The sequence below is a fragment of the Protopterus annectens genome, chromosome 1.part1 (assembly GCF_019279795.1).
Source record: "Protopterus annectens isolate FY-2018-M chromosome 1.part1, PAN1.0, whole genome shotgun sequence".
NCBI lineage: Eukaryota > Metazoa > Chordata > Ceratodontiformes > Protopteridae > Protopterus > Protopterus annectens.
In genome coordinates, this window is record NC_056726.1 from 521,244,451 (window position 1) to 521,263,248 (window position 18,798).

At 40.2% G+C, this 18,798-nt stretch overlaps 1 protein-coding gene across 1 annotated transcript in view; it reads right to left on the minus strand.

The window, feature by feature from the left end:
- The window catches only part of MAP3K5 (mitogen-activated protein kinase kinase kinase 5), a 2,923,819-nt gene that overhangs the window by 869,562 nt on the left and 2,035,459 nt on the right, over nucleotides 1–18,798 (minus strand). The gene's annotated exons all lie outside the window — the stretch shown is intronic.

Genomic DNA, 18,798 nt, shown 5'->3' on the forward strand with positions numbered 1-18,798 from the left:
CAATGCCTGTGATAAAATAATTCAACAATGCTTAGAAGGAAAAATACAAAATGTGCATTATAAAGATGCAAACATTGCTAATGACTAACATTCCATCACCTATCAAACAGAAATAATTGGCATCATTTTCTCAGTTAATGTCATTCACTGTTCTTAAATCATTTTTGACTGAAGGATTACACCATTATGACAGAAAACCTGGAAGATGTCTTTCCCTCGTAGATTCTTGAAATTTTATCAGTTTCCTTATTAATCAAAATGGCCCTTTTTCAACAAGCTGAAAATGCATATTGTACTAGTTAGGCAACCATGAGTTGTGATGGTCAGTATATTCTATCACTAGAGAGCTACCAGTTGCCACTGATGACATGAATAAAGCCTGAAAGGTAAGGGTGAATAAGAGAACAAAAGTAACAGGGTTAAGTGGTTTGCCACTACATTTCCAACCTCTATTGTTTACACTGCAGAATTAACGAAGTACTTTATAGAAATTAGCATTTTGCCTAGAGAGTGTTTATCCTTGCAACCATGTGCTCTGAAATATTTATTTTTATATTTGTTTCATTGCTACTTGCAAGGAGTCCAACTGCACCCTCTGACTTTTTGTCAAGGATTACCCAAATATGCAGTTACGTCTACAGAACCATAACTATTCTTCTGCTCTTCCGCTCTTCCAGTTGTATGGGGTTTTGTTTGGCTTTGAAGTGGAAGACACGAAGTGGGCACTGCATTGTGGAGGCTAGTGCTTCTAAATAGAGACAAGCAGATGTCCCATTTAAGTGAAGCAGTCATATTTTGCTGATTCTTCCATATTCTGAAATGGCAACATAGCCAATGGTGGGCATTATGCTACCAGGCTACTACTGTTGTGGAGGAAACTGCAGTAACTAATTTTTTGCTGTCACCTGCAACAATGGCAGTGGCACAGCTTAGCTGGGGTGTTGCAGCAGTTTTTGAGACTCTGGCTAGAAGCATAGTTAGGATGGTTGCTGTGTTCCCGATCTACAATTAAGGATCAGAACAGGCAAATGTGAGAAGGATTTAGTAGATTTGTGAAAGTAGATGTTTGATGGTAATGGACAGAAAAATTCCAGTGCAAAGGAGTGCCTGAATAAGGGAAAGTTCAGGCAAGACACTGGCTGAGACAGAGAAGATAGAGTATTCCACTCACAGGAATAAATGTGCAGCCGTATTTTATGGAACACTAACATAACTTAAAACAGTTGGTACATTCTTAAGATTCTGTTTACCTGCATTTTTATAAGAACTAACAATTTATGCCTTCATCTCATGGGAAACAAATATCTTGTTTCAGTCACATTTTTTTCTGGGCCTGCTAAACCCACTGCAAATTAGCTCACTTATCTACCATCCCAGCTGGCTGATGCAACTGGCCGTGGGGATGAACCATTAATAATGTTGGGACAATCATACTGGTTACTTAATTGTTTGCTGTATTTCTTTTCCTGAGGAGAGCACACAAGGAATGCAGCTGGGCCATAAAGGTATATACTTCCAAGTTCACTTGCATACTATGCAGATAGTTTTTTTCCAACAGAAAGTACCTTGGGAGGTAACACTTAACCATCAGCAGGTGGGAAGACTTAAATTCCCCCTTTTCCTAAGGCACAGGAGAAAGATTTAAACTACTCATCCCCCTCCCTGACACAACTCTTCCAGCCACCACTCAAACCTAGGTCATGGGGGGTGGGGGTGGGGGAAGAGTCCAGCTTTATTATTCTGTGCTGTTGAAATGGCTGAGACTATACTTTTGTGAACTGAGTGAATAAAACCATTTAATATGTTAAAGTGGTTTAAATAAAGTCACAAATGGTTGTGAAGTGCAGTACTTTTTAATCATTTTATGTCTGCACTGGGGGATGGAAGACGAAGGCTAAATTTTGGGATGTAGACAATAGGTGTAACCTTGGTCTGTAGTGTCTCTAGCTAGTTAGAAAGGAAAATGGAATAATAAGTGTGGGTTTATACCCTGAGGATGTACAAGTAGTAATGTGTGATGAGTATGAGGCTGGGAAGAAAATAAGGTCAGTTAATGTCTGAGGAAGAAGACTGGGGTGATCAGAAATCATTCTTCGCAAACTTTAATTACAAGTATAAATGGTTCCAGGAAATTTTGGAGATGGCAAAGGAGGAAGAGGGTGTTTTTTTTAAAGAACAAGGGATGCATAACATGACCAGAAGGCAGATATTAGGACACCCAAAATACATTTTCTGGGTTATTTTCAGAAAGTTGAGATGATAGCAATATCTTCATCTACTCTAGTCTTAAGTGGATAAAAAAAGGAAGAAAGGATAGATGTTAGAAAGGAGACTTAAACAGAGAAAAAAATATGAAGAATGAAACTAGGGACTTTGGATTTGTTAACATGGTTACAATGCATGCTCTGTGAGAGTTAACAAGAGAGGCTAGATGTGATATATTTATTCTACATAATATTAGAGTAAGTAATTACAAAGGGATTCTCTACTGCTCACCGAGTGCAAATTGGATAAGGAACCAGTTGTAGTTCTTCACCAAGTTGTAACTCAGTCCACAGTAGAACCATTATAAAATATGCTGAGTAGTTTTAGGACCCCAGTAAATGGCAAGTGTTTGGTCTTTGGTAGAGAAAATAGTTATCAAGATGCATTGGCTTACAGTGCTAAAAAAAAGTATTCCACAATTTGGACAGTGCTGCTATGGTTCAAATTCCAGGAATCACTGAAAGAACTAGTGCAGGCACTGCCAACTGACTCAAGTATGAACAGTGTTTGAACTCACAGAGGGGTTCCCAGTTGGAGCTTTGTGAATTAGAGTTAACCTCTAAGCCAACTCTGTTCATACTGGTGATGGACTACTTTACCAAATAGGTCACAGGGGAGAGATCAACAAAGTTGCAGCAAGCAGACAACATGGCACTACAAAGCAGGCTCTGTCAAGGATTTTAGCAAAGAAGACTGGAATGCAAAACAAAAAGCACAAGGTGTAACAAACTTGCCTTATGCACAGCACCTTAAAGTCCTTTCCCTCTATTCAGTCTCCTATAGATTGCTGAGGGGGTGATCTATGCCTGGCTTACAAGGCGTCAAACCCCCCACACTTATGAATCTCCTACATATTCGTATGTCGAACCGTAAAATAAATACAATGCCTAGGGACATGAATTTTGTCTGTGACTTAAACAGAATATGCTGGAGAGGCAGATGTGTCCCAGAGACTGCCCCTCCTTTGGAACAGGCTTCTCTCATCCATGTGAAGCAGAGTTTGTCTGCAACCCAGTTTAAGCAGAAACTAGCCGAGCAGATAGGTAACAGGAAATTTACACTGGGCCTGGCACCCATGTCCTATAAGGACAGATGTAGCCTATAAATGCTTAGCCCTCAATGTCCTATTTGGATACAAGACATCATTATACTTTTGAGAAAACTTGGCTAGGCTTAGAAAGGCCCCCTAGGGTCATTAGCTTAGTAACAGTTTATGATTCTATGGAAATGCGTGTGAAAGGCAGTAGAATTGCAAACTGTGGGACAGATGAAGAAATGTGGTTATAAATGCAGTAGTCTTAATTTCAAAAAAATGTCAAGGGAAACAGAAAATGGTTGTTAGGTCAAATCTGCAGGAAAGCAGATGATTTAGTAAAGAAGATTTGTGAGACAAAAGAAGGCAAGAGGATTACAATATCTGTGTGAGTTACTACCCTTTGGCCTTTTTTGTTCCTCTATCGAGGTTCATTTATAGGGCATTTCATTGTGTCTGCCCATGGATCCTCCTCTTTCAATGCATTCTCATGTCAAAATGTTTTTGAAAGGAATTTTGCACACAAAGCTTCCAAGTAACCCAGTGATCCTTCCTTGGGATCTTAAATTTATTTTGGAGATGCTAACATTTGCTCCCTTTGAACCAGCTAACTTGGCTGACTTGAGGTTCTTAACATGGAAAACAGTTTTACTGACCGATCTGACCTCTGCAAGAACATCTGTTTTGCAAGTTCTTATGGTGAGTCAACTCTATCTCATTTTCCACAGAAACGGCATCTTTGAGAGCTAATCCTTATTTCATGCTAAAGTGGTATCCCAAATTTACTTTAAGCCAAACTATCCATCTCCCCATTTTCTTTCTTGAACCTAAAAATGAAGGAGAAAGGATACTCCATATCCTGGATGTTCATAGACGTCTCGGGTACTATCTTGACAGAACTAAATCTTTCAGATCTTTGGATCAATAGTTCATTTCTTTTGAAGGTAAAACAAATTGAGAAGGTCATACAGAAAAAACAATCAGTAAAAACTAAATGAAAACTGTAGCCAAGCTAGAACTCCCACTGAGTGAACTCTTAAACTTCCTGTACACATGGGACATGGGATATATGCAAATTACCCTTATGAACATCAGGTGTTTCAGCTACACGGCAATTCTGAATGCCCATGACTTATTACTTTTAAGTCATTTCAATGGAAAATTTCAGGCCAGTAAAGCCAAACCCCATGTGCCTCTGATACAGGAGGTTTGAGAGGTCACTCAGTGAAAGTTCTAGCTTGGCTGGAGTTTTCATTTAGTTTTTACTGACCAGTTCTTTTGAAGGTAAGAAAAAGGGACAACCTGTGTCAATCCAGACCATTTCCAAATGGTTGCCTTAGGCTATTACAAAGAAGTTATGTTCTTACCATAACGTTCCATGTGAGTTGTTCAATCTCGCCGTTTGTTCTTACACGTGGGTACGGAGCAGATCCATCGGCTCAGAGTCAGCCGCTTTTCAAGCTCAAGATCTTTCAGTAGCTCGAGGCACAGCACCTATCCCATGATGCTCTCTGACTAACCCCAGATCTAGTTTACCGCTGCAATGGATCACAAGTCTTCAGTGTGCTCGAGCCAGTGAAGGGTTATTAAGAAGCATTTCTACAACTAAGTTTACTTTTTATTTAGATGTATATGTTTTTCTACCAGTATCCCTTGTCATACTATTGTTTTATTTAGGGCTTTGTCCTTTTTATAGTGTGTTTTATTGGAGCGAGTTGCTCTTGGGCCTTGCTCTCTCTTAGTTGGTTTCATCCTTCGCTATAGTTGTGCAGGGATCTAAATTTCCTTCTATCCCTTTTTTTTTTTTGATAAGATTGTTAATTGTTGTTTGATTATTATTGGATTGTACTGTTGTACTTATATTATCAGGGCTCTGATAATTGTTTTTTTCTCTGTGTTTCTATTCTTGTGATTGGATAGTACTATTGTACTTAAAATTATCAGGGATCTGATAATTGTGCTTTCTCTTAGACATGATGGCTGACCAAAAGCAAAAGTCCGGATTTAAAAGATGCGACTGTGGCCAAAAAATGTCAATACCAGATAACCACATTTCTTGTGTGTACTGTTTGGGACCTCTCCATTTACAGGTGGATTGTTCCATCTGCCTCTCTTTTAGTGGCAGAGTTTTGTTAGAGAAACTAATTGATCGAGGTCTCAACACCTAAGTTTCAAGAAGCTTTGGACAAGTCAGACCAGTCCTACAAGTCTTCGAAAGGGTCGAAGTAGTCTCGGGTGTCCTCGGAGCCTAAGTCTTCAGCTCCGAGCACCTCTCAAGGTGCAGTCACCGGTTCCTAGGTCTTCGGAACTGTTTGCCGAACTGATGATTCGGAGCCAGCCTTTGGTTTTGGAGCCGATATCGGAGACTTTAAAATCTCCAATACTTAAGTCTGTAGCTTCTTCGGCCCCTTCGACCTGATCCTTCAAGGATGTCAGATATTGATGTGGACCGTGTGGTGCAGAGGCTCTTGGAGAACCCGGCATTGGCTAAACTGCTCTCGGCTTTGTCCCAACTGGGTTTGAGCCCTGTTCCTGCCGCATTGCCTGTGACGACGACTCCTCAGAGGCTACCCAGGCCTTCGGAACCGGAGGTGGAAGATCTGATGGTTGTGGAACCCGTGGAGCAGAGTCCTGTTCCAGTGACTTTGGTTCCACCCACCCTGACCTCTTCGGTGCCTTCTGAAAAGTCTCGGATCCGACACTCTCTCGTCGGTTCCAGGGGGGAAGAGTGGAACCAATGCGTCTTTTGTTATATTCACCATAACAAAACAATTCCAGGCAGGGTCAAGCCTCAGTTTATCAGAGCCTAGGTTTCATCTATGGCTTTTTGAAAAAGAGTTGGGTTCCAGAAATAATCTAGAAGCTGTTACTTGATTCTCTGTACATACTTTTACAAAGCACTATAAGCTTGACTCCTTCTCTAAGTCCACGTCAGGATTTGCTATGACTATTCTCCTGGGGATTCTGGACACTTCTTCCACCTCCCAAATGTAGTAGGCTAGGGTAATCTACCCATATAGCTAAAGACACTGCAGCAGTGATCAATATGATGAACATGGTACAGTTGTCTAAGTAAATTTGTTCCTAGCCTTGTTTGTTCAGGCCACAGCCTCCCTCTCTCTGTTGGCAGATAACATTTGAAGGCCCTGTTGCCCAAATTTGTCTTTTAGTCAGCTTAGATTGTGCTGCCTGACAGTTTGGGTGTGTGGAAGGTGCCTTGAAGCTTTGGAAGCTGGCCAGCTTTTATATCCATGGCATGATATAACCCATATAGCTAAGACTACCACAGCAATGATCAATATGATAAACATCTAAAGTGCTTAAATCTAAGGATATTCTGATATTAGTTCTAAAGACTTAAACTTTTATATGAACAAATCTGCTTTCCAGGGGGAAGGGATTTAATATACTGCACCTATATCACTGATGCTAGCATGATCAACAAAGACATTTACAATAAACATTTTTACAGAAAGTTTCATCCCCCCAAGACTACCCCCCCAAAAAAATGTATTAATTTATTTACTGGATCATCTCTAAGGCAAAAGTACCTCTTTTTCAGTGGTAAATGAAGAGATCAGAGTCGCATGATATACTGCCAGAGACTCCACTACTACAGGATAAAACACTTTTAGCTCCTATCATTACTAAAATGAGCTATTTTTGAACTGCAGAAACAGGTTTTCTCAGTCAGAACAATAATACTTATATAAACCGCAACCCCCCCTGCTTTTAAATAACCACCACCACCATCAGAAATTAACTTTGCACTCGAGATAGTGCAACAATGCACTGCCAATTGTGTTAGCTCCACTCTTACCCAGTCATTCACTTTTACTTAAAAGGTCTGTACCTGATAATTTAATTTCTTTTCTATATAAAGAATGTTTTTTAAGACTGCCACTTTGTTTTGGTTTTGTGTTATTCTGGTCATGGTGGTGCTGTACGGAGTTACAAAATCTTGCAATAAGCAATTCCTTGCCACAACTTTCCTGTTCAAGGCTCAAGATAGTGGAGGTTCCTGGAATTAAAGCAGAGGTCATGATGGATTTTAAATAGAGAATGGATATGCTGACTTCAGTTCTGAAAGTGGTAATGCAGGAGATTCAACATATTAAATCAACTGCTGAAAGACAGGAGCAAAAATTGTGGGCAATTGAAGACAAAGTTTGCCATAATTGTGCTGAGCTAAATTCACTTAGAAATTTAGTTGGGACTCACTCGAAAGAGATTCAAAATATACAAACCTTCTTGACCCATTTGGAATGTAAAATTGATGATGCTGAGAATCGCACCAGAAAAAAATTACTTGACGTTAATAGTTTTTTTTTCTGAAGGCACTGTAGCTGAGGAACCAGTAGAGCTCATAACCATAGAGTTGGAGAGGATAATTGGTAACACCAGGCTTTTGATTACAGGACATGCCCAAAGGATCATTCTTAGAATAAAAAAAACTACCTAGTCAGACAGTTTCTTACAAAATGCTTGAATTTCAATAACAGGTTTAAGACTATGAGGAAATGTAGAGAACACAGAGGTTATTGGACAATAAGGTAAGGGTAACTGCAGATTACAGCAAAATTCTCTATCTTATAAGGAAAAACCTTTGTTCCTGTGATCAGGCATTGTAGAGATCTGGTCTGGTCTGTGCGCAACTGCATTTGCCTTCTCTCCATGTCAGTGATAAAGGATATAAATGTGTGCTTCATCTGCCTTCGGAAGCTGGTGCTACTACAGAGAATTTAACAAGGACTGCTGCTTTTAACTCTGTTTCGAGCAGGTCAGCTACCTACAATAAATTTGGGATGACAGACCCTAAGAAATGGGAGAGATCCAAGATGTCATCAATGACTAAGTCACCATTAAGCAAGCAGGCTCAGGGAGCTACTACTAGTTAATTAGTGGGTGAAGCTGAGAAACAGCATTCCTCTTTAACTAGAGCATTTTTGGAGGTATCTTTATTTAGATGGAGTGCTTATTCGACTTGCTTCTGCCTGACTACTGCTGATCTCTGCCTGCATTTGACTTTCTCACTCACTGGCCCAACTGTTGTACTCTAACTTGGTGTCTTTTGAGTTTGCCTGCCCAGTCTATTGTTCTTATTTTGGACACTCTTCCCAGTCCCATCTCATCAGCTCACTCAACAGAGTACAGAGAGATCAGTTGGGAAGACCCACCTCCTTACTCTCTCAAACTTGATTTATCTTCTGTTTCTTCCCACCTCACTTACTTAAACTGCACTTTATTCAGCTGCTTTTACTGTATCTGTGCATCTTACTACTTTATTTCGCTTTTGGCTACTTATTCTTAAAAGTGTTCAGTTGCATTTATTCTGCTGCATTTATTACCGCTTGTTAGTAACCTGATTCAACTGTAACTGTTATTCTAAGCCTCTTTAGTTTTGATTTAAACACGGTCTTCACACTACTTATCTTGAATAAGAAAGGTTTGTGGTTTACACTTCTGTGGTAAGTTGGGAATTGCTGGTTGAAGGCTTAATGTGTCTGTTATTCTAAAAGTGTCTTAGTTCTGGTTTAAATGCTTCAGGCCAGATATTTCACATTAAGATGGTTTGTGGTCTACATTTTGTGGGAGGAGAGGGTAGTCTCCACCCTTCAGAGCTGGGAGTTACTGGCTGAAGGCTAAGTGCATATTACTCTAAGTGTCTCTGTTCTGGTTTAAGTTCAATTAACTACAATTGCTCTGTGTTTGGCATCCTTTGCCAGATGTCCAGTATGTTTCTGTTCAAATCCAAGCCATCCAAAGATAAGAACAAGAAATTAAGCTTATTTTGAGTTTGGTCTGCACTTTTTTCATCTGTATTTTACTGTTTTACTGTATTAATTTGTACCTTTTTGAATGTTTTTATTGTTTGTGCCTGCTTATTAACTGCACTTGTTTGGCACTAAAATATTCTTTAGTTAGCATACACTAGATCCACACTTGCTGAATCTAGCCTGCTTTTCATACATTTAAACTCAAATCCAGCCATCTTAAATTAAGAAGGGCTCCCCTGCACCCTTGTGGCAGAAGTGTGTGGATATAGCCTTGTCTGAGTTAGGGATTGCTAGAGGAAGAATCATTGTGTGATTTCCTATTGGCAAACTAGTTTAAAATGGTTTAATTTCGACAGTATATAAGCCTAGCATTTGTTTGCAGCTGTGCACTGTGTAATGGGGGTTAGCAGTGCCTTGTATAAATGCAAACACCTAGAAACTATTTTTCCCTAGACACCAGTCAGTGAAACTCATCCAGGATCCTCACTGCTCTGTGAGCAATGCAGCTGCACACTTCCGCAGTGCAGGCAACTCAGATGAGCAATGAGCAGCATCTCCCCATTTTCCATCCCTGATCTTCTACAGAATCATAGGAGGTTATTAGGCTAATGGGCCTGGGGGCCTTACAATCCTAGCCAAGATTTTATCCCCAAAAAGAAACTTCAGTCAGCACCTGTTACCTCTATCAATGAGGGGACACAGGTGGAATCCCTGGGACAAATTTGTAGTTTTCCATCCACTCATCAAGGTTGCACTTAAAGAGGGTCAGTGAGGTGTTTTGTTTGACATGTACAGAAGTCTATTCCAGAGACAGGGCAGCCTCTCGGAGACAAACCTGTCTCTCCAGCAGGTTTTGTTGCTGTTGCTTGTTAGATTCAGGTCTTTCGAGCAGGTAGTGAGCGATGAATTAGACTTACAGTTATGGAGCATCTCTAGTAAGGCAGGGTCCGAGACTGCCTAGTAGGCGGGACACAGATCAGCACTGAGCAATCTGTATGATACCAAATACAGTGATAGTGATTTGAGCCTACCCACATAGGACAGGTGTTGGAGGCCATGGATTCTCTTTGTGAGGTACTTCAGTGGCCTTTACAGTTGTTGCAGTTGTTTGGAGAGGTACATACCAAACAGGGTGTTATACTCAATTACTGGTCTAATGAGAGAGGAGTATAGAAAGGTAATAACCTCCTTTTTTCTGGATACAACCCCTTTACATATGAGATGACCCAAGTAAAAGGCTTTTCTGACCACTGCCACTACATGATGGTTGAATGGTGTGACCAGGTCTCTCACCACAGGTTGCATGCTTAGGGGTTGCCATTGATATGGTAATCAGTAGGGGCCGTGTTTTTGCTGAATGGTATGATGACACTTTTTTTTGCATTTAGCTTGAGGCCATGACTTTGGCACCAGTCATTAGCTGCTGTGAGACCCTCTTGCAGTATGTTCACATCATTTGGGGAGTCAATGACAGCACCCAACTTAGTCTGCCTGGTAAGGCAAGGGTGCTCTCCACAGCCCTGAACTAAGTTTCTTTGACTGCACAGACATCGATGTCTTCCAGTGCAAGGAGAGCCTCCAGTGAGTGCATTTTCAGGCTAAGGCTCCTAGTGTTAAGCAGCATGACCTTCAAATTGCTTTTTAACAGATCTTTTATGCTGGAAGATATGTCTTTGGGACATTTCCTAAAAAAGGCACAATGGGGAAGCAAGAGCCTTGGCCAGGATCTGGAAACCCAGTGGTGACAGGTGGAAGTCATCTCTGGCAAAGCATCGAGGCCTGTCGACCATGTCATCCCAGGTAGACAGATACTGGATCCCCTTGGAATGACACCAGAAACTAAGTCAATTGTTGAAGTCAATTATATTTTGTTGGTATTGTGGTATCATTCTTGGTGAAGTTCGGATGCTGCTTTGGGCTAGGGTTATACCTGCCTGGGACACATACTCAGAGCTCAGTCATGTCACTCTTCATATAGTCCAGGGAGATATGTCACAAGTCATTCACACCGACATGGACAATGACAAAGCTGTACTTGTGCAGAGACTTAGGTGCATGTGTGATTTGGTGGATTCTGGTACCAGAAAGACAACTGACCGTGACCTTCTCCTTGTCAAGCCTGGTGAGGTGGACATCTGTGTGTCTCACAATTGAGTCACCAATGACTCATACATTTGGTTTATTGTTATGTCGTGTGGGCTCTGATGGTTTACTGTTTTGCCTTATGGGCTGTGTTTGAGAGACACTGGTATGTTGTCTGCTGTGTGTAATGTGTTTGGTGTTGTGTGTGGAGTGTTTGTGAGTGTGTTTTGGTAGTCTCTGCTGTTTAGGCAAGTTTTTATTGTGTGTGTGTCTGTGTGTGTGTTTGTGTCTTTGTGTGTTGGCAATCTCCTCTTTATCAGGAGTACTGCCAGAGCAATAGCTGATATAATTTGCCCTCTCAGAAATTCTTACTTAAAAATTACCTGCTACTATGGGCAGTCAGATTTCCAAAATGTCTCCAGCCAGCCTGATTGACATGGGCATCCTGAGGCAATGATGTAAACATATTACAGAAGGGGCTGACGCAGACAAATGATTAGTCCTAAGGTCATGGACTAAAACTAAATGCAAAAATATACCTCATTATCCCCTTTGGCAAAGGTGGTTTACACTTCTGTGGTAAGTTGGGAATTGCTGGTTGAAGGCTTAATGTGTCTGTTATTCTAAAAGTGTCTTAGTTCTGGTTTAAATGCTTCAGGCCAGATATTTCACATCAATCCCTGCTAATTATGACACAAATAACACCCCTCTAAGCTCAAACCCAGTGGTGCAGAACTTGGGAACACAGGCTGACAGCAATCTAAACTTTGATCACCATGTGGCAAGGAAAGCCCTCTACATTGTGCATCTCATAAATAAAGGCATCACATCCAAGACTAAGGAGGTTATATCTCTGCTGTACTCGACCCTTATCAGATCACTAATTGAGTATAATGCTGCCTTCTGTATGCATCTCACCAGACACCTGCAGCAACAGGAGAGACCACAGAGGACTCTAGCCAAAAGAATCCAGGGCCTCCAAAATGTGACTTACATGAAAAGACTGAAAACCCTGTCACTATACTATGTTCATAGGCTGGTACTAGGCTATCGGCCCTAGGGCCTATACAAGCCTAGCCATAACAATTCCCTGGATATTTCTTCCCACAATATTTACTTCTCTGGACCCCTGTCTAGCAGGGCGACTGACATGATCCCCAGGGTGAATTTCCTATCTCCTATCCAATCATCAAGGTTCCTTTTGAAGAGGGCCAAGGAGGCACTCTGCTTGACATGTATGGGCAGTCTATTCCAGAGTATGGGGAGTCTCTGGGTCAGGAACCTATCCCTCCAGCATAGTATTAATAGAATAGAAATAGCATTGTATCTGACACTGGTTGTTTTACATATAATTTAGGTTGTTTGTTGCATGAAATTTTGGTAAAAGAGGTAATTAAATTACCTTCTTATATAAAAGATTCTTTCGATTTATTGAATAAAATCAAGAATGAGATATGGACAGAAGATATGTATTTTATGACAGCAGATGTAGTGAGTTTATACACTAATATATCACATGTTTTTGGACTTGAAGCTATACAATGTTTTTTGGGGGATAATCCCAGAACTCAGTATATTAAAGATGTGACATATTTTTGCCTTAAGAATAATATATGTGAATTTGATGGGAATTTGTATAAGCAAGAAGCAGGTACAGCAATGGGGGCGGCATTCGCCCCAGCATACGCTAATTTATTCATGGGACTAATAGAAAATACTTACATTTATAGAAGTGAATTTTTTAGAAAATATGTAAAAAGGTATTTTCGATTTATAGATGATTTGATTTTTATTTGTAAGGGGGGAGAAAGTAAATCAAGTAATTTTATAGAGTATCTAAATGCTAATAAATATGGTATTAAATTTGATGATATTCAAAAGGGTTTACAGATAAATTATTTAGATATAATAATGAAAGGGGAAAACAACAAGAAAATTCATACTAATATTTAAAGAAAATGTAATCAAAAAAATCTGATGGTACATGCAACAAGTTGTCATCCTAATCACACATTGGACTCCATTCAGTCAGGGGAAATGTTAAGAATAAAAAGACTAAATAGTGATGTTATTGAAGCATATAATGAAGCACTAGAAGTAGCCTTGATGTTTGAATCTAGGGGCTATAACAAAGAAAAAATAAATGAGAGCTTGCAAAAAATATTTGGTGTTAATCAAAATGTAAAGGTAGTGACAAAAGATATACAAAGAGGAAGGAAATTAAGGGTAAATGAGACATTAGAAAAAGAGAATTTATTCTTTGTTACTAAATATACATCTTTTTCACATAGAATGACAGGGGTGATAGAAGAATATTGGAAACAAATAAAAAGAAATGTGCAGTCATTATCGCAAATAGAGCTGAAAATTTCTTATCAAAGGGGAAGAAACCTTAAGGATTTTTTAGTACAAGCAAAATATAGAAAGCCAAAAGATAAGATGTTAAAAAATGTAGAAACAAAGGGGACTTTTCCATGTGGAAAATGTACCATATGTCAGTATATTACAACAAAAGTAGAAAGTATAGGTGAAAAAAAGTTTGAAACACAGGGTAGATATTCTTGTGTGAGTAAAGGTGTTATTTATGAGATAGTTTGCCCGTGCAACAAATATTATATAGGGGAAACAAAAAGATCATTGGCTGATAGAATAAAAGAACATGTGAGAGATGTTAAGAAAGAGAAAATTATGAGTCCTGTAGCAGAACATTTTAATAAAGAACATAATGGTGAATTAAATACCATGAAAGTAACCATACTGGAACAAGTAAAATTACAATATGAAAATGCGGAGTTATTGAAACGTATATTAAGGCGAAAGGAATCTATTCTTATAATGAAATATAGTACATTGTCACCAAAAGGATTAAATAAGGAATGTAATTGGCAGTGTTTTTTATGATTTTTTAACTGTGACTTTAAAAGTATATTAGAGTGAGTTTTAATTGATTAATTGAAATGTGTTTAAGCTGAGTATAAGAGGATTGCATTTTAGGAATGAAAGTTTTACTCTGTAAAGGCAGATGGCGAGGCGCTAGAGAAATCTTGTTCTGAGAAATCTTGTTCTTACAAAAAAATAAAAGCACTTGCTTGAAAAGTGGAGCTGTTTTTCACAGGTCATTTCTTTGGTTGTTATATATATTTGCCAAGCTTCTGGGTTGTTATATTAATATCCCTCCAGCATGTTTTGTTCATTGTGATGACAAGGTTTAGATCCCTGGAGCATGTGGCTTTGAGGGATTGGGATTTCTTTAAGTGGAGCATGTCCAACAGCTCAGGGTTTAACATGGCCTTGTATGTTAAGCAGAGATCGCCTCTGAGTAGACGATATGCCACAGAGTATAAATGGAGTTTTTTTAGATGGTCAGCATATGGCATCTGCTTTAGGCCTGTGATTCTTTCAGTGGGGTATTTCTGTGGCCTTTCCAGCTGTTGCAGACGTCTTGTGAGGTACATACCAAACGGGACATTATACTCTAAATGGGTCTAATTAGGGATGAGTACAGTGGGACAATAACCTTTTTTCGGGATGAAAAGCCCTTAGTGATGAGGTGTGCCACATAGATTTCCTGACTGTTGTGGTGATGTGGTCATCGAAAGTGAGACCACTGTCCACCTGTGTCCCTAAGTCTCTCATCACACTTTTGATGTTTAGTGTACTGCCACCTATGTGGTAATTCATGGGTACATGTTTTTTTCCAAAGGGGATAAGTATACATTTCTTGGCATTAAGCTTGAGCCCATGGCTCTGGCACCAGGCATCTGTTTCTGTAAAAGGCCCTTTTGTAGAATATCCACATCATATGGGGATTCAATAATGGCTCCCAGTTTGCAGTCATCTGCGAACTTTGTTAGCCAGAGTCCCTTAGTGTTGGCCTGTACTTTAGAGAAGTAGATGCCAAACAAGAGTGGTCCCAGGACTGAACCCTGAGGTACTTCCACTTGTCTGGAGCTGTATTTGGAGTCTGCTACTTTTACAGTCTGGGTTCTGTCAGTAAGCCAGTTGGCAATCCATCGAGACTGATTCGAAGAAGTCAAGTTCAGGAGACAAGATCGGCCCTTCACAAACCCAAACTGGGTTGGGTCCAGTGTTTGAAGGTTGCCAATGTCTTTGTTTACAAGTTTCATGGAAGAAGTCAAGTTATGTCTTTGTTTACAAGTTTCATGGAAGAAGTCAAGTTCAGGAGACAAGATCGGCCCTTCACAAACCCAAACTGGGTTGGGTCCAGTGTTTGAAGGTTGCCAATGTCTTTGTTTACAAGTTTCATGATAATGCGTTCCATGCCCTTGCAGATCAGGCTCGTCAGACTGATGGGATGGTAGTTCCCAGGATCCAAGGTGGATCTCCCCTTGTGGAGTGGGATAACTGTAGCTGTGCGCCACTAAGTGGGCACGAAGCCTGAGGTGAGGCTATAATTAAACATGACACTTAGGTGAGGTGCCAGATAATTTTGTAATTCATGTAGTACACAGCCTGGGATGTCATCTGGTCCCATGGATGCTGTATTCTTAGCTTTGGAGAGTGCAGTTTCTACCTGTGTGGCTGTGATTACTGGAATTTGGCAATCTTTTGGTACTGAGATGGGCCCTTTAGGGAGTGAGAGGAGGGTGAAGTTGGCACTAAATCGATCAGTATATTTAATGCCATTCTGTTGAAGCTCAGAGCAGATCTGAGCATTGCCATTTAGATTCTTGACATAACTACAGAATGCCTTGTGGTTGTCTTTGGAATCTTTGGTAATTTTATTTTCGTAACTAGCTTTTGAGGATTTTATGAAGGATCTCAGCTTCTTACCGAGGCTGGTGAGGGAGTTTTTTGCATCCTGGGATTTTCCTCTTTTCTGCAACAGTTTCTTCCTTCTGTTGTATAGTTTGTTTATAGCGGGGGGCCACCAGATTGGCTTCCTTTTTTTGGAGAAGAGCATCTTGGTTATATTTGGGATGGCACGATTCATGCACAAGTGGATGTGCTCATACAGTGCCTTAGTGTAGGATTCTGCAGTCGAACTTTCAGATCCCGTCTGCATGGGTGTCATGAAGTTTGTCACTTCTGACTTCAGTAGCATGAAGTTGGCTTTGGAGAAGTTTTTAAGGAGGTTTTTTCTTACTGGGGGGTGGAGGTGGGATGTGGATGTCAAGGGTTATTTGCTTATGGTCAGACCTGACCAATGAAGGGGTGACCACTGGTGTGGAGCATCTATCTCCCATGTTGGTAATGGCCAGGTCTAGGATACTGGAGCCCATGGTGGGACAATGGATTAAGTTGATCCAGGGCATTGGAATTTATGAATTCCAAGAACCATTGGGAAAAGGAGTTGGTACCCGAGTAGTTTTCCCAGTTAATGGCAGGGTAGTTGAAATCACCCAGTATTAGGGTGTTTGGTTGCATCTTAATATTTTCCAGTATGTTTAGAAAGGTGTAGTGAGAATCTTGGGGCATGGTGGGGGATCTGTAGCAAGCTACAATTTGGATTGCAGTCTTACCTAGTGTTAGTTGCACCTGGAGAATTTCAGATGCATTGTGTTGGGCAACTAGCCTGGAGCTGTGAATATCTTTGGTGAATATGGACACTCCTCCACCTTTAGTGTTTCGGTCTTGGTTTTGTGGCTGAAATGTGTGGTAAGAGTTGTAGCCTGATATTGCAGGGGTGCTCTCTGGAGCCTTGAACCAAGTTTGTTACTGCACAGATATCGATGTTCTCCATTTTTAGGAGTGCCACGAGAGACTGCATTTTGAGGTTTAGACTTCTAGCATTGAGTAGCATTACCTACAGATTTTGCATGCTTCTATCTGTTACCGTGGTGGTTTTGTCCTTTGAACCTTGCCTAAAAAAGGCACTATAGGGGTGGCAAGAGCTTTAGCCAGTAACCTGAATCCCAGGGGTGACAGGTGCAGGCCATCTCTGGCAAAGCATCGTGGTTTGTCGATCATGTCTTCCCAGGAAGACAGATACTGGATCTCCTTTGAATGACATCAGAAGCTTATCCAATTGTTGAAGTCGATCATTTTTTCCTTATACTGTGGTATCATTCTGGGTGAAGGAAGGATGCTACTCAGGGCTAGGGTCATACCTGACTGGGCCACATGATCCAAGCTCTCTTTCATGTCTCTTTTCATGTCCAGGGAGGTACGTCTCAAGTCATTCACTCCAGCATGTATGTATCTTACAGGCTGCTGAGAGGTGACCTGTACCTAGCCTACAGAGCAGTCTCTGACTCTGCCATAATGGAAATGCTGCATATTCGCAAATCAAATGGGACAAGAGTCACTCACTCCAGGGGTCTCAACCTAGCCTGTGACATCAACAGAACATATTGAACAGACACAGCTCTCTCAGATTGCCACTCCTCTGGAATAAGCTCCCACTTCACGTGAAGCAGAGCGCCTCAATGACCCTATTTAAAGGGAACCTTGATAACTAGATGGGTGAATGTAAATTCACATGGACAGAGGTAGTGGGTGTTCATCACAGAATTCTCTACTAACAATGACCATCTAACTATGGTCAATTAGGGTACATGGGGTTTAAAAAAAAAACACAGAGAAAGCAAAAAAATAGCAACTGCAGAAGCATAAAATCCAAAATTGTTTAATACTCCAGCGCCTTGGCTAGCAAGCCTTTCATAGAGTTAACATCACAGTAGCACAAGCTACACTTACATAACAAATATCACATTATTAATCAATTAACTAAAACAATTAAACACAAACTAGCTCTTCTGAAGTCAACAGTAGTGCTGGGGAATCTGACAATGAAACTAGGGCTTTTCCTCCCTTTCCACAGCCCCATTAGCCCTATTATATGCAGGAAAACTTTCTGAGTTACAACAGATCAGGAACCAACAATAATAATCAAAAATGGGGATATTTACAGAAGAACAAGGAGGGACAGCACTTTAACAGTAAGAAAAGATATTGACTATATTAATGTTTCTAATGTAGCAAAATCAACCAGTGTTACCAGTGGTGACAACCTGATTGTAAACCTTACAGGTAACCCTTTGTCTTGTACAGAATTATCTGTATTACAGCATGGGTTAAAATTTATTCCCATGATTATATGTCTGTAAAATTGAATTGTTTAAGCTGTCTAGGAAATTACATTTGTTGGATTATTTTGAAAATCGACTGTGTCTGAGGATCCTCCCTCCACTGACACAGATGGAGAGGATGGGGAATGTGATTTTTTTCTCATGTAATTCATCACTGGATTCATATGATGACATTAATGCTTACTGTCTTTTAGATACTTCTAAGGTACCTCACAGTAGCAATTTCATTCCCCCTTTTGTTAATAATACCATTCAAGAATTTTCATCTATGGTAAATTATGCTATTGAGGTTAATTTGAATATTTTTAAAAAAGAAAAAGTTAAAAGTATGTTATAAATTTGACTAAGGCCGAATGGAATGCACTGCAATGTCTTAGTACTAGGAGGGATATTGCTATCAAGCCCTCAGACAAAGGTCAAAAATAGTTGTGTTGCACTATATGCAATATTTTAACATGTATGGATCGGTGGTGGTGCTGCGGTAGCACTGTCACCTGACAGTAAGACGTTGTCCCGTTCGATTCTCAGCTAGAGTGTCTTCTGTCTGGAGACATGCGTGAATGGGCATACCTTCGTTGAAGGTTGTGCA